Source organism: Protopterus annectens, chromosome 1.part0, assembly GCF_019279795.1.
Source record: "Protopterus annectens isolate FY-2018-M chromosome 1.part0, PAN1.0, whole genome shotgun sequence".
NCBI lineage: Eukaryota > Metazoa > Chordata > Ceratodontiformes > Protopteridae > Protopterus > Protopterus annectens.
Genome location: NC_056725.1, coordinates 1,883,197,000 through 1,883,214,803, shown reverse-complemented (window position 1 = coordinate 1,883,214,803; position 17,804 = coordinate 1,883,197,000).

Sequence of the window (17,804 nt, the reverse complement as noted above, 5' to 3'; positions counted from 1 at the left end):
AAATGGGTAATCCCGCAAGTAACAAACCTCTTTTCAGTGGTGACCCAGCAGCACTGTTTGGTTATGTAACTTGTTCAGAGTCTCTTAGTAGACACATGGAGGCTGTGGGAATAAGACCTGATCAAACAGTGAAACCTGTCTGATGCTTATATCCTTAATTGTCTGCAATAGCTGGATGACAATACTGGTCTCATGCTGGGGCTACCAAGTGGGTAATAACATGATGAATGCCACAGAGGATTGTGACAACATATAATAGTTATTCCAAGCTGTCCATATGATTACAGTGAAATGCTACTGCTACACTGATGCTACTCTGTTTTGGGTAAAGGACTCTGCCCAAAGCATTGCATTTATATTTGTTTCATTTATGTGTTGACTGGGTAAGCCTACTAGCTAAAAGCTACTCTTTTCAAGGGTGACCCAGCACTACTGCCTGGTTAATTAGATTAATTAGGATACATACATAGCAAAAGGAGTCTTGAGAGAATTAAAGTGAGACTAAAGAATGAAGCTTGTCAGCAGTTCTTAACCTCAGTCTTCTGTGCTGTCTTACCACGTGCTTCTAGAATGGACACAGACAATCCTGGGAGTTGTTACATTACTCACCTGATTCTTAGTAAAACTCATCTGAGCTATGGAGATTTGTGGTTAAAGGAAGAATACTTGACTTAAAATAATATGTATGCAATGTCAGGATGATGTTTTAAATCCTCATCAATAAACACTTACTAAGCAGTATGTAACAACTATATAGTGAGGATAGCATAGTAGCACTGAAGTCATCATATCAGGCTGACATCATTTGGTGCACCAGTTCATTTCTTTGTGGAGGCTGTATGTACACCTAGGGTTGTGCTGGGTGATCCAGTTTCTTCCCACATCCCAAAGTCATTTCCTGCATATTTCTCAAAGGTGTACATTCAATGTCTGAGTGTTTATATGTGTGTGTGTGTGTGTGTGTGTGTGTGTGTGTGTGTGTGTGTGTGTGTGTGCGTGTATGTGTATGATTGTGCGTGTGTGTGTGTGTGTGTGTGTGTGTGTGTGTGTGTGTGTGTGTCTAGGTATGTATGTGTATGATTGTGCATGTGTGTGTGTGTGTGTGTGTGTGTGTGTGTGTGTGTGTGTGTGTGTGTGTTTGTGTGTGCGTGCATGTATTTGTGTGTGTGTGCATGTGTGTTTGTGCGTGCATGTGTGTGTGTTTGTATATGTGTGTGTGTGTGTGTGTGTGTGTGTGTGTGTGTGTGTGTGTGTGTGTGTGTGTGTGTGTTTGTATATATATATATATATATATATATATATATATATATCTATATATATGTATGCGTGTGTGTTTCTGTGTGTGTGTGTGTGTGTGTGTGTGTGTGTGTGTGTGTGTGTGTGTGTGTGTGTGTGTGTGTGTGTGTGTGTGTGTGTGTGTGTGTGTGTGTGTGTGTGTGTGTGTGTGTGTGTGTCTGTGTACATGTGTATTCATGTGTGTGTTACACAACACTATGTATTGCTGCATTGTAAGTACTCTCCTACTCTTCAGAGACTTGAGTCAGGTGACAGACACTATAATGCATGGAGGCACTAATGCACTTATGTGACTGCTATATGTTTGTAAACCCACATAAGACATGACTTTCTATTTAGTGCACATAACTGTCAACAGCAAGAAATTATCACTCATTTGGATTGTCTTTTAATCTGTAATATGTCCTTTTGATACAAATTAGGCAAGACACAACAGCTCCTTTTTTTTTATATCTATATAGATATACATATTTATATGGATCTACTTCACAAGATCGAAGACCCATATAATCTACTTTCATAAGAACAAGACCACATCAGCGAAACTCCACATGACCAAAAGCTTGACAACCATGAAACCCAGAACATCAAGCTCTACAAGTGAACAGACATCAAATCATTATTTATAGGCATAGTTCTACAATGAAACACTGCTTATAGCAAATAACTATCACTGGTTTGAATTGGAGATCGCTGAACAGTGAGAATCTGGAAATTTACCCTTTCTCACTGTAGTGCGATCTCAGAGTTGGTATATATAATTTAAGGGTGTGTGGGGGACACAGCTCCTCACAAGGGGGGCTCATGGGGGCTTGCCCCCTTGCAAAACCAGTGATAGTTATTTGCTGTAGGCAGTGTTTCATTGTAGAACTGTGCGTTTAAGTAACGATTGGATGTCTTCTCACTTGTAAAGTTCGATGTTTCGGGTTTCATGGTTGAAAGCTTTTGATTATGTAGAGTTTCTCTGATGTAGTCTTGTTCTTATGAAAGTCGATTATATGGGTCTTCCATCTTGTCAAGTAGACCCGTATGTATATATATATATATATATATATATATATATATATATATATATATATATATATATATATATACATACATGTGTGTATAATTATGACTTTGAGCATACAACTAACAAAGGCACAATTATTTGTTCACACATCAGAACTTAAAATATCCTGATAAGGTACCTTCAGGTTAGTGATGGTTTCCATTGGTACCTCTGCTTTATCATGTAACGGAATGGTGCATCCTGCTTTAGTTCAAATTGTTGCAGTACTGACTTGCTTATACAGTATGAGCAATGCTGCATAACATGCTTTACAAAGCATGCAGGACAGCAAAGTAAGGCTATTATCTTAATGATTTATATATATATATATATATATATATATATATACACACACACACACACACAGTGTGTGTGTGTGTGTGTGTGTGTGTGTGTGTGTGTGTATATATATATATATATATATATATATATATAAATAAAAAACAAATATATATATATATATATATATATATATATATATATATATATATTTATATATACAAGTGTTGGTTAGCACTTTCGTACAACAAATACACTGTACTTCATCAAACAAAAAACTTTCCCAAGATCCTTCCTTTTATAAAAAATCCCTACCAATTAAAATTAAACAGAAATTAAACGTTTAAAGGTGAACTAATACAGATAGCATAAAACACCCATCTAAATATGTAAATACATACATAAATTAATTATACAACTATGTTTTCAATAACTTTCAATAACTTTGTATTAGTTTTCAATATCTTTGTATTGGTTTTTATTTCATAACATAAAAATATGGTGCTTGACATTATTTTACTGGCCTTCGGGACTGTTGCAATATTGTCATGGAAACACTTTTAATAACAATAATAGTAATAGGAATTTATGTATGTATTTATGTATTTAGATGGGTGTTTTATGTTATCTGTATTGGTTCACCTTTAAATGTTTAATTGATATTTAATTTTAATTGGTAGGGATTTTTTATAAAAGGAAGGAGCTTGGGAAAGTTTTTTCTGAAGAAGTACAGTGTATGTGTTATATAAAAGTGCTAACCAAATAAATTTATGGGCTTGAGGATCGTTTTTGCCATCTTTTTTGTTTTATTGTAGGTTAAAGATGATGCTCAAAATGGCAGACAGATTCAAAAATGTACACAATAGAGATACTGTTGCAGCATATACAACTCAGTTGCTTACTGCCTTCTCAGAGGTGATCTATGCCTGATGTACAAAGCCATGTCAAACCCAGAATTAATGGACATGCTCCACCTCAAAAAATCCAAGTCCCTTAGAGCTACACGCTCCAGGGACCTAAACCTCAGCACAAAAATAAATAGGACAAGCTGGAGGGACAGATTCATTTCCCAGAGGCTCCCCTCACTTTGGAATAGAATCCCAATTCATGTTAGACATATCCCCTCGCTGACCCTCTTCAAGCGAAATCTGGACAAGTGGATGGGAAATTGCAAATTCACCCCTGGGATCTCTCCTGTGTCCCTGCTAGACAGAGGCACAGTAAACTAATCTTAAAAGGGTACCTTCTATGACCTACTTTACAGAGACACAGTAGGCTAATCTAATAGGGAGGCGGAAGCCAAATACACTCTGGCTAGGCTTATAAATGCCCTAGGGCAGATAGCCTAGTATCTACCTATGAACCTATGAACCTATACTTGTTCTTTTACATCAACAATCATACTAACAGAGAGGGAAGCAATGCTTCAATTAACAGCACCAATAGCTGAGTGACATGTTTTATTAGCTGTCACTGCAGCCAGTGCTCACAATGTTGTGCATCCCAGCTATCCTCACCTGCAGTGGAGGTAGAGACAGCACCAGACATACTATCAACTCATAGACCCACAGATTATAGGCCATTTCCATATAGGTAAGATACTCTAAGGGACCTTGTTGAACTGTGTCATCCACTGGTATAATCAATGAGGATGTGTGGTATGCCCCTTCCAGCGGCAGGTAGGTGTCGTTTTAACCATATTAACAGCAACCTTTACAAATTTCTACTGAGGATATATTAGGGATGTCACTGATATCATCCTCATAATGTCTGTTCTACAGCACATGGACACATGGAGAAGCATGGCTTGTTCCCCTCATCTGCAGAGGGCCAAACCAGCACCACATAAGAATTTTATGATATACTCCATTAAACTAAGGACCTGGAAGCAATAGACTGCATACATGCATTGCCACCAAGGCACTACATGGTTCTGAGGGACTAAGATATTTCATTAGGAAGAGCTTTTACTACTTTGCCAAATGTTCTGTAATTTCCAGGGCATTATTTAAAATGAATCCTTGTTCCACCAGATAGTTCCCATGACTCATGCATTTGGCACATGTTTGAGCTATACCAAAGATTTCAGAGATGGAAATTTCCTCATTCTCTTCTTGTTGTTAGGTTCACACATATGCTAGGCAAAATGGTGTACACACATGCACAGGGGCACCATGCTATCCATCAACAGGCCACATGTAATATGTTGTTAGCTGTGTGCTGCAGGCAATCCCAGATATGCCCTACAATCATGGTAGATAACTGCCACCTGAATACCCAAATCATGCAGAACATATCTATAGTGTAGGACATGCAGAAATGCATAATGCAGTGAAGGAGTTGTCTGATCTACTCAAGAAGCACTTCTGTCATCCACATGCAAAATGAGGAGCACTGCTATATAGTCTAGACATCCGTAGCAGATTTAGTTGTGTGTGCCATACTGCACAGCAAGGCATTGTGCAAGCAGATGGAGCCACAGGAGCACATCTTGTCAGGACCATCCATAGCAGTTGTACCAGCAGGAAAAGGGCAGGGAGGAGAGTGAGAGAAGGAATGACCAGCTACAGTATCACAGCCAAGGCAAAGCTGGGCACAGTGCACTACAGTACTAACAGAGTGGTGACATCTGGTGTGCAAGCATGGGCCTGGACACAGGCTACACAGAACAAAATGATGCAAGTATTCTCAAACTCAGGCTATGAAAGGCAATGTCTGAACTGACCAGACTGCATCAGACATCACCATAATCATAAACATTTACAGGTGGGTAGGGCAGTCATCAAATCTTACAAATGAGGGGAGATATAGTGTCAAGTGACTGTAGAACCCTAATATGCAGTAGGGTAAAATGGAAAGGGAGCACTGTAGCCACATATCCTAAGAGGTTGTGGGGAATCAGCGATCCTCCAGTGGTTAGTTTAAGCTGCCATGTGACTATTGTCTCATCTGTTGGATTGTGGTTTTGGGGCATGATGCATTCTGTGGAAGGAGCAAGGACAGAATTATACAATCATGAGCATTCACCCTGACAAGTCATACCATGTGCAGACCTCAGTGATCATTACTGCTCAGAGTCTGGTCATCACCCATGACCAGGAGTGACAGGCTATGTGTGCAGTGGTTACAGAGAAGGCTAAAACTATAGAAAAATGTATATGCACCCTGATGAGGCATCCAAGGTATTGAGGCAGTGAAGCATAATTGACCACAACCTGGATGATGCTCACAAATGGGAATGGCAGGCTGTTTACCCACCAGTAACAGTGATGCCATTGCCACAATGATCTTTGTGGTCTGTCTCAGGGCAGTTTGTGGTAAACCTTCCTGCATTCAGACTCTCCAATGGCCACAGAAGGCATGGCCTGAGGGGGCAGACTGGATGTCAGTTGCAATATGTCTTATGGAGGATCCAATGATTGCAACATTTGCCACAAGTGACTTCAGCAGCATTGTCTGCTTCCTGTCCCTACACTACATACCAGTGTTTTTTTGTTGTACATTAATATGGAGTCCACAAATCAAACTACCATCTTCACAATCAGAGTGTAGCAGCCAATTGTACCTGGATCATTTAGCTCCACATCATGTGATTAATACCAAGCACTGTAGCCATATCAGGGATGGTCCTTGTGTTACACCAACACCTAAACCCCTCAGCTATCAGCTGCACATTTTGGATACCGTGTGTGCTGTGTGCAGAGGTGGATGTGTGAAGGGCTATCAGGTCGAAGCTATCTATCATGCCCTGATAAGGCCATGCAATTGACCTCTACCTCTACAAAGGGTCTCTGTAATGGTGGATGTGGGTGACCTTATCTCTACAGTGCTGGTAATAGGGGCAGTGTGACATTAGACCATGCTATATGCATGTTGCCATCAACATGAGTGAAAGGTGCACTGCTAATAACAGCCCACTGTTGATCTGTTGTGCTGAACTCTCCATCAGTGAACACATGACACCATCCTCTACTTATACACACACACACACACACACACACACACATATATATATATATATATATATATATATATATATATATATATATATATATGGATGTTGTTACAGTTGCAGTCAAAATGTACTACAAAGAACATTCATGCAAGTGGGCCTTGGCCAGCCATTCCTTTCAAACATGAGGTAAACTATAGTATACTGCATAGTAATGGACATTAGTAAATTGATGATGTCTCCCTAGTTGTCACACAGGTGGTTGGTTCCCGCCTAGCTTCTTCATCCGTGCCACCCCCACATGTGGAGAACTGCTTTCCCTGGCTGGTGAGTGGGATCAAAAACTCCTCAGTCTGTTAGGTGCTTCAGTGTTGCAAGTCTGCTGTCTGTTTTGGATCTGTTGGCCACAATGTCCCGTGCATTTTTCCTTTGAATAGAGCATCATATCAATAACTCTTCTTCAAACCTTTTGTAGATAATTATTATAGCCTGTAACAGAATTTACATCATGCACCAGTCCCTGCCAGTTCTGGTCCTGATATTGCTTCTCTGTGGCACTGTTACCCAGGAGGCACATGTTATGTGTGTGTAGTGCTGCATTATCCTTGGTAGCAAACATTTGCTTGCATTGCCTCCCTCAGGTGGTTATGCTGATAAGCTTATGAGCAAAACCTGTTAGTCAATGGGTATGAATGATATTTTGTTGGAGGCCCTTACAGATAGTACAAGCCCCTCCCCTTATGCACATGTTTATCAAAGACAGTTACGGATATGTGCAGGTTTATCACCGTATTTGTATTGTAACCATGGAAACAAGCCCCTCCCCTTACGCACATGTTTATCAAAGACAGTTACTGATATGTGCAGGTTTATCACCGTATTTGTAACCATGGAAACATGCTGCTCCATTTTATGCATTTGTTTATCAGCTGCAGTAAGAGTTGTACACCTCTTTCCCAGCCCACTATTACATACTGTGGCCATGCCTCAGTCTATGAGCTTCGAACTCCAGTCTGTCCTTCAGCATGTCCTTCATAAGGTTAGCATTGTACATGGTTGTCCAAAACTCAGCCACAGACAGGTAATGAGTCATGCACATTAAACCACTGATAAAACAGGTATGAGGAGAGTGGCACAAGAGCAAGTGTCATGCCAGGCTTTGGATATGGCAGGTACAAGCAATAGTGTGGTGTCTGCCACCCTGATGAAAGGGGACATTAATATGATTGGATCAGGATGGGTAGTGATTTTGGGCCACAGTCTCTACTAGCAGCCCACTGGTTGGGATTGTTCGAGTGATCAATCTGCAATGTGTTCCAGTGTCTCTCCAATTGGGCTATATATCTGCTACTGTTTTCCTCACTATAGCCTACGGCATCATCTCCAGCTGTGGCTAGGCTCCCTGAATCTTGACTCCATTGTGGTGAAGTACACCAAGCCTCATGACCATCATGCTCCCTAGTTACAACCTCAGCAAAGACGGGTCACAACAATGCTGCCTGCTGAATATAACAGACATGCATGGAGGACACGCCAAGGAAACTATGCAATAAATTAGACTATCCTGTCATAGATTCAATGTATATATTTAAAGTACAGATTGGCATGTATCAGTAGAACTAGCCCAGAACTGCCAATAGTCTCTCTGCCTCCTGTAAAAGGTGACATGGTTCATGTCTCATTCTGCTCATGCTGAAAGAGAAAAAGTTCAAATTAGACAACTGCAAAAGATAGAAAATATGATTGTAGAACAATACTGACAGCTTATAGACACAACAGCTGCATTCCCACTAGCAGTCAGGTGTCTTTCCCATGTGCATACATTAGCATTACCGTCACCTACTCAAGGGACACACTAGCAACATAACCCCATGATGTACCATATCGCTGCAAAACTCAAAATAAATGTGGTTGGTATTTTATATTAACGCTATGAACACCTAAACCTACCACAGAATCACCACACAGTAACCCACAATTCTGCTGTATGATAGTGAAACAAAGACTCGCTAGAAGGAGAAACAGGTTCATAGGTTCATTGGCAAGTACTAGGCTAGCTGTCCTTGTGGGCCATTTTAAGCCTAGCCAATTTATATTTAAAGGTGAGAATCAAACTCTGTACCTTATGTTTATGAAGTAAACACCTCAACCATTATACCAATCCCCAATCCCCAATCCCCACACATACCTAGACAAATTTCAGTGCAATGCACTTACTTGAATAGTGAGGACACTGTGACCTAATCTCAGTCACCTGCACAAACAGATCATCAGGGCAGCGGCATTGCAGGTCACTATTTAAATGACTGCACTCTTCTGCTATACTGATAATTCCTGTGGCTCAAATCAACACTTCAGCCAGGTCATACCAGACATCAGCATTTTGGAATGGGCCAACATAGGGACCCAGTATCCACCTCTTGAAATGGTTGTAGAGGAGCTAGAGCATTTTAGTGATCTCTACCAGAAGTGTAACAAGGGTGGGGTGAAGGGGGAAGATGTTCTAGGCACAAGGTGATGGGGCATGATTGGCAAATGAAGATCGGTGAGGAAATGCAGTTCCTGCATTTCTTTCTTTACCGGCATTTCTAAATTTTAGTGCTTAAATGCATTTAGCACTTTGTGTGTGTTAAGTTCAGTTGTACTTGTAACAAGCTGTTTTCTTTCTTCTTTTTATTGCTGAGAGGGCATAGGTGGGTAAAGGTGGCATGTTGCTTTAAATAATATAATAGTTGTAACTTGTGTACAATATGATTTCTGAATAGCTGGTAATGGTCCTGTATGACCAAATAGCAATGGGATAACATAGGTGAGCCTAAATGCCAAGCTGTCCTTTATGCTGCAGATGTAAAGTAGTAAAATATAGAGGCTGACAGATGAAATTCATGACTCTTGGCCTCCTATACTTACATACTGAACAAGCAGCTGTGATGTTGTATAGCTGCAGAATGCACATCCGTGTTGTATGTATGCTGATTTGTGCAGATTTGGAAAGCTCTTTTGGAGATCTAGATGATGAGAAAGGTATCTGGAATAATAGTCATGATACACATATCTATTAAAATCTCCTCGTGTCCAGTAAAAGACATAGAGGGGCATCTCCAGTACACATGGAATTGTGCCTCTTTGTGATTAATATTAGCTACTTAATTATTTATTGCACCGTTAACCAGGGTATTACATGGATCATCTCTAAATTATTCTAGGATTATAAACACAAGCAATATTTGCCATGCAAACAATGTTTTCCTCTGCTACTATTTCTAAAGCAGTGGTAATCATTGCACCCATACTTTGTAACTTTGTAGTACAAGAATCCTGGACAAAGTCAAAAATAAAGGGGGCAAAGGCCCAAAATGAAACAGATTTTAAATATTGCTCTTATAAACATAGAAAGTTGCTAGAATAACAGATTCATGTCATAATGCATTTTAAGAAGGATGTGAAGTCTGAAACCCAAGTCTGCCACTATTTAATGATTTCATTCCTCAGTGATTTGCCAGAAAACCAAACATTTTGTGAGGAATGTATGAAAATATGAGGCACAAATCTGGGCATTCTGTGAAATTCTAGTGAGTTCAAAGGTATTTATACCAATTTTTTAAGGGACTATGTTAAGGCGAAGGCATGTATCTATTGCTTGTTTGCTTGATTTATTGATTGATTGCTTAATTGATTGATTGGAAAAGGGGAGATATGGCTCACTAATGCAATTTACAAGTGTTCTGTTATTGCAAAATAGCTGTATTAGTAGTTTTGAGCACATAACTGGCTAGTTAGTTTAAGTATACATAATGTTTCTCTTTCTTGCCAATCATTCCTTGATATATATATATATATATATATATATATATATATATATATATATATATATAGATATATATATATATATATATATATATATATATATATATAGATATATATAGATATATATATGTATAAAAACAACTGGCACTTGTGTCATGCTACCTGTCTGATAAGGTGCTAACACCCTCTAAATTAAACCTGTTGGGTATGTGACAGAGAGCTTCCCCATACCCTAAACTCTTTCACAGGCTCATATTGTCCCTTCTCATCTCTTTCTTGTTTTCTGAGCCTAAACATAGGACAGCAGCCTAACCCTTCCTGCTTTTCTTAGTTCTAGTTCACTGACTACTTTCAGTAGTATCTTGATAAACACTCCAGAAGTTTCTCACACATAACATACCTCATTGTTTTTCTACAGAGACATACTTGTCAATCAATTGTCCCATAATTTTCAACCTAAATTGCTGTCCTTCAAAGTGTGAAAACAAGGTATAAAGCACAGGATTCCAGCGCACTTCTATGGGCTAGGCTTGTAAAAGCTCCAGGGCCATTAGCCCAGTACAGGCCTATTAGCCTAGTACACACCTATGAACCTATGAACATAATAAATCAACTAAGATCCCAAGACATACTATACAGTGCTAGACTCACTTATGTCATAGATAGATACAACTCTAGCTATGACCCAGGTGAACCAACTTCGAGTAGCAGCTCTGGCACTTAAACATGAGGCGGAGAGGGGGGGGTGCACTTGGGTATGCCTTCATGCTTTTTCCCTGGTGGAGCTAGGGACTTATGGGGAGTGCGTAATACAATGTGGGGAGGCAGGCCTTTGGCTAAGTTGCACATGGAGGCATGGTTGATATGTCACAAGCCTACTGCATGCTACCCCCCTTGAGCAGCACAAGTAAGTGCATTAGTGGATAAACCTAGAGCATAACAATCACCTTCAACAGCAGTGTAATGCTGTCACAGGTGGGCTCAGTCTCTCCATCAGATCCGCATATTGGTTGGAGTCATTCCAAGGGTGTAAGGAAGGTTCAGAGGACCTTGTAAATGAGGAGAGGCCTTGGGAACAGCCAATGGTCAGCTGCAGCAAGCCAAAAAAATATATGACATACATTGCTCTATTTCATTCCAATGATGCTAAGCCAAAGTATAAAGACTTTTTTAAACTTTGTCCATCAGCCATGCCAGGGCTAAGGTCAAGAACTTGGCCCTTGTATGAATGCTCCATCAGCTATACTTACTTGGAATTTCAGCAAAGCAAAAAGGTAGAGCTTACACAAAAAAGTAGTGGTATTTCAAGAAACTCTTTTTCACTACTTGAAATAGCCTCTGTATGTTTAAGAATACCATCTATTCTGTAGTTTGAATTCTTATGTTGATGGCCCTTGTCTTTCCAGGAACCATGTCAATCTGCTGAAAGTGATTTCGGTGAATGCAAAGAAACAGAAGCCGATTTTCTAAAACTGCATTCAGCAAAAGTGGAGACTGCCATTTTCTCCACTATTGTGTAACCTCAGAGTAGATATATAAAATCATGGGCGTGTTGGGGGTATCACCCTAAATGGGTGTGCAGTAGGGCTTTGCCCCCTACAAAAAAGGAGTGCGCTATTTTTATACCTGAATACAAAATCTATTGGACCTCTTATGCTGTTGGCACTCCATAAGTTCATAGGCACTTAATGGTTATTGATCTGTGAGAATCTTAAGAAGCTTAGTCTTACATTCTCCTTGGTAGTTTTATTTTGGCCCTTCTGTTTTGTGTACAAGAAACCGAGAGGTGGGCTATGTTGGGTCATTTACTTGTTGCCCCTATCTATGAGTGACATGGGTGCTAAACCAGAGGTGAATTCTCAGTTTCAAATTACGTTTGGACATAGTAAAAAAGTACTTTGCTTTATGTGGAGTGGGAGACAGTTCCATAGTAGCTGTATTCTTTGTGATAAATACCTATCCCTCCAACATGTCCTGTTTATCTTGTAAAATACTTTGAGATCCCTTGAGCTGGTGCTCATGCTACCACTGGACTTGTGAATGTGTAATATCTCAGAAATGATAGGTACTTTAAGGCACTAAATGCAAGGCAGAGGTCACCTATTAGCAGTTTGTATGCTACTAAGAAGAGGGACAAAGCTTTGGCATGCTCTACATAGTTTTTACTATTTAGGCCCCTTATTTTTTTTTAGTGAGAAAGTGTTGCAGTCTTTACAGTTTTAACAAATGTTTGAACAGGTGCATACCAAAAATGGGCACTATACTCAATGATTGGTCTAATAAGAGCAGAGTACAGTGGAATGATTACAATATTTGACCTGGATGCCATACAATTAAATAGAAGCTGTGATGAAACAGGAATTTCTTGCAATAGTGGATACACTGTGATTAAAGGACAGATCTTTGTCTACATAGGTTCCCAGACCCTGACTTAGGATCATCCTTCAGGAGGGGGGGGTTGTTAATGTTATAGTCGCAAGGCAGGTCATGCTTGACAAAGGATACTATTATACATTTGGCATTTAGTTTTAGTCCATAGTTTAAACACCAGCTAATTGTTTGTGCAAGGCTTTTTTTGGAGTATCTTGGTATCTTCTGGTGAGCAAATGATGGCACCAAGTTCTACAGTCATCTTCAGACTTGGTCATCCATAAACCCTAAAAATTAGCTTTGACTTCTGAGAAGTAAAACCAATGAGAAATGATCCAAGGACTGAGCCTCGGGGTACACTGCTAGTGACATGCTTTTTGGAAGCTGTAGAGCCACCTCCCCTAATTTCCTGTGTTCCATTTATGAGGTAATTAGCTATCCAGTGAGTTACATAGAGGTTTATATTTTAGCTGAGAGAGTTTATCTATGATGCCCAAGTGTGGGAGGAAGAATGAAGCATGAAAGTGTTGATGTTTTATATTAAATTTTTATACTTCAGTTCTGGTGGATGTGTTCTTTTTTAGCTGTTCATATTTAGTCTGGATAACCTTTGCTCACACATATAGATAGATATATAGATATATAGAAACACATCTCCCTCTTGCTCTCTGTATACACACACACACACACACACACACACACACACACACACACACACACACACACACACACACACACACACACACACATATATATATATATATATATACACATATGTAAATAACTATATCTATGTATGAGTATATGGATCTCCAAAACTCTACCACACATTCAATACACATTTGTCTGAATAGTGGCAGAGTTATAGGATGGGTTTTACAAAGGTAAGGTACTGTGTTAGAGTTAGGGCCAGGGACAGGGTTAGGGCTAGGTTCATAGGTTCATTGGTTGGTACTAGGCTATCAGCCCTAGGGACTGTACAAGCCTAGCCATAACAATTCCCTGGCTACTTCTTCCCACACCTATGACTAAAGTGTTGGGTATGTTGTCTTGCCTTAGTGGCTGTTGTTGATGGCACACTGGTGTTGTGAGCTATGTGATACTTTGGTTGTGATTGATGTTTGTTTGTGTTTCAACTTCGGTGGTCCTTGTTATTTGGGCAGGTTAATGTTAAAGGCCTCTGCATATGTGTTTTTAATTTTGCTATGTGTGGGTGTTGGTGGTGATGGTTAGAAGGGCTATGTGTTGCTTGAGGTGTAGTGTGGGTGTTAACCTTCTCCTCTTGATTGTCTAGCACAATCTTGGCTGTAGAGAGCTTTGCTTCCAGTTTGGCTATGTAAGTGCATCTCTCACAGGTTGTAGTGTTGGGTGGTAGGAGGAGAAGGTTGTCTGTGTACATGAGGCAATTGCTGCATTGCCCCAGTATGCCCAGATTCACCAGGTGGACAGAAGAAATTACTGGAAGCTGACCCTTGGACATGCCCAGTTAGGTGCTTTTTTTTCACTTACCTTGGGAAGGTACTTTGCAATTATAAGCTGTTTAGTGCCTATGATTAATTTCTCCTTATTAACAAGGAAAGTTGAGTGCTTGTATCAGGTTAAGGCTTCCTAGTGCTTTCCAACAGGTTTTAGGGCAAGTGCTAGTCACAGGGACTCCAACCAGGGTTAGTAGACATTAGTAAGGTGGTGCATGGGGGTACCCTAACCCCCATCTTACCATTGATAATCCTTTTCCATGACACTACCACTAACCAAAACAGCTCAGAGACCCCACACACACACACGCACTCACACATACACACACGTACAAATGCAAATGTACTACACTACATTTAACCTCCACTTAACCCTAGTCTACCTCTAACTTGCCTATAGTCACATAAATACTCCAACCCGAATGCCAAAACTTTCAAAATAGATGAAGATTTTGACATTAGTTTCTCAGACCCACACTTATCTTACTGGCACACATTCAATGTCGAGTTCATCCAAATGTGAACAAAAAAATCAATCACATTTCAGAGTCATTCACTTTGTCAGCAAACAGATTATTCAACAGAGTGAATCACACACACACACACACACACACACACACACACACACACACACACACACACACACACACACACACACACACAACTGAGGCAAACTGGACCACCTATCAAAAACACCACAGGAAAGCTGAATATTTTAACTTAGTTGTTTATAGTGTAGCAATAAGCACAGAGGATTGAAGCAGAGAATTGTTAATGAGCTGCCTCCTGCAGTACAGGGTTTGAGTCCCACAGTCTTCATTTGAGTAAGCAGCTTAGAGAGTGCTTTTGGGAAGTTGCAGAATTGAAACAATGGTCTCCTGTACCAGTCTATGAATGCACAATGCTTTGAAGCATCTGCATTGAGTATCACAGTGTTTTGTGAATAAACTGCTTGAAGTTTACACTTGGAACATTCATGGATAATTTCTCTACACTATATGGTGCAGCTCTCCAAAGGCTGTAGTAAGATGCTTGTTTATTTGTGGAAAAATTAAAACATTAATTTACTGTCACAGGCTTCACTATGAAACCTTTGCAATTCTGCTGTATGGTTAATGACCATCATATTCAAATATAAGTTGTGCACCTCATATAAGAAATAATCAACAACATTGATTAATGGGGATTAATCAATACCATAATACCTTGGATTCAAGAAATTGCTTGGCCATGTAAAGCAGGACAGCTGGCCCCACCACACAGCAGAATTAAATTCAGACAAATACCTATCACAGCCATTCAAACAGGGATTTGTGGTAGCCACTAGACAACAGGGATAACATCAGTATGGGGATCAGAGGATGTGGAGCGCCACTACATCAGTGATAATATCAATACCAGGAGTGGGGGGACCACTAGACAGCAGTGATAATATCAGTACCAGGACTGAGGTAGGGGGGGGGGCACTACATCAGTGATAATATCAATACCAGGATTCAGGGGGCCACCAGACAGCAGTGATAATATCAGTACCGGGATTGAGGAAGGTGGGACACTACATTAGTGATAATATCAATCCCAGGCTTGAGGGGGGCCACTAGACAGCAATGGTCAGTACCAGGATTGAGGGGGACCACTAGACAGCATGATCAGTACCAGGATTGAGGGAGAGGGGCACTAGACAGCAGTGATAGTATCAATACCAGGATTGAGGGAGGGGTCCACTAGACAGCAGTGGTAATATCAGTACCAGGATTGAGGGAAGGGGCCACTAAATAGCAGTGATAATATCAATACCAGGATTGGAGGGATACTAGACAGCAGTGATAATATTAGTACTAGGATTGAGGGAGAGGGGCCACTAGACAGCACTAATAATATCAGTACCAGGATTGAGGGAGGGGTCCACTAGACAGCAGTGATAATATCAGTACCAGGACAAAGGGAGGGAGCCACTAGACAGCACTGATAATATTAGTACCAGGACTGAGGGAGGAGTCCAATAGACAGCAGTGATAATATCAGTAGCAGGACTGGGGGGGGGGGTACTAGACAGCAGTGATGATATCAGTACCAGGATTGAGGAAGGGGGGGTTACTACATCAGTCATAATATCAATACCAGGATTGGGGGGGTACTAGACAGCAGTGATGATATCAGTACCAGGATTGATGAAGGGGGGGCACTACATCAGCCATAATATCAATACCAGGATTGGGGGGGGGGTACTAGACAACACTGATAATATCAGTACCAGGATTGATGGAGGGGAGTCACTAGACAGCAGTGATAGTATCAATACCAGGATTGAGGGAGGGGTCCACTAGAAAGCAGTGATAATATCAATACCAGGATTGGAGGGATACTAGACAGCAGTGATAATATTAGTACTAGGATTGAGGGAGAGGGGCCACTAGACAGCACTAATAATATCAGTACCAGGATTGAGGGAGGGGTCCACTAGACAGCAGTGATAATATCAGTACCAGGACTGAGGGAGGGGTCCACTAGACAGCAGTGATAATATCAGTAGCAGGACTGGGGGGTACTAGACAGCAGTGATGATATCAGTACCAGGATTGAGGAAGGGGGGGGGCACTACATCAGTCATAATATCAATACCAGGATTGGGGGGGGGTACTAGACAGCAGTGATGATATCAGTACCAGGATTGAGGAAGGGGGGCACTACATCAGTCATAATATCAATACCAGGATTGGGGGGGATACTAGACAGCACTGATAATATCAGTACCAGGATTGAGGGAGGAGAGTCACTAGACAGCAGTGATAATATCAGTACCAGGATTGAGGGAGGGGTCCACTAGACAGCAGTGATAATATCAGTACCAGGATTGAGGAAGGGGGTGGGCACTACATCAGTGATAATATCAATACCAGGATTGGGGGGATACTAGACAGCAGTGATAATATCAGTACCAAGACTGAGAAAGGGGGGGCCACTAGACAACAGTGATAATATCAGTGCCAATATTGAGGGGGCCACTAGACAGCAGTGATAACATCAGGACAGGGATCAAGGGGTAGGAGTAGCCACTAAACATCAAGGATATCATCACTACTTGCGGATGTGGGAAAAGACTCACAACCAGGGATACAAATAACTAAAGTGCCTTTAGAGACAGAAGTTACTACACGCATCACTGGTTGCAGGAAACACTATATCGCGTCTTGGTCTTGTAGTTAAGATCAAGTGTAGACAGCAGGGATTCTGAAAATGTGCCATAAGAACATTTAAACTATTATACAGGGTAGGGTGACAGGTATGGTGATTGTGGAGTGTGTGTGTTTCTGTGTGTGGGAGAGTGACTGTGGGTGCGAATTCCAATGCCTACATAAGCAGCAGTTTATTATCACTATACACAGATCAGCAATGATCTGAACATCATGCTAATAATTGAGATTCAGAGTTGTGCAAATTAACTAGTAGTGGGCTGGCCTCTTACATCGTAGCTAACATGTCTCTGAATCACAAATTAGGTCATCATAGGAGGAGGGCCTTAACAGCTCATGTCAGTGACTTTCAGAAATCCGCAGGTAAAAATTTCATGTTG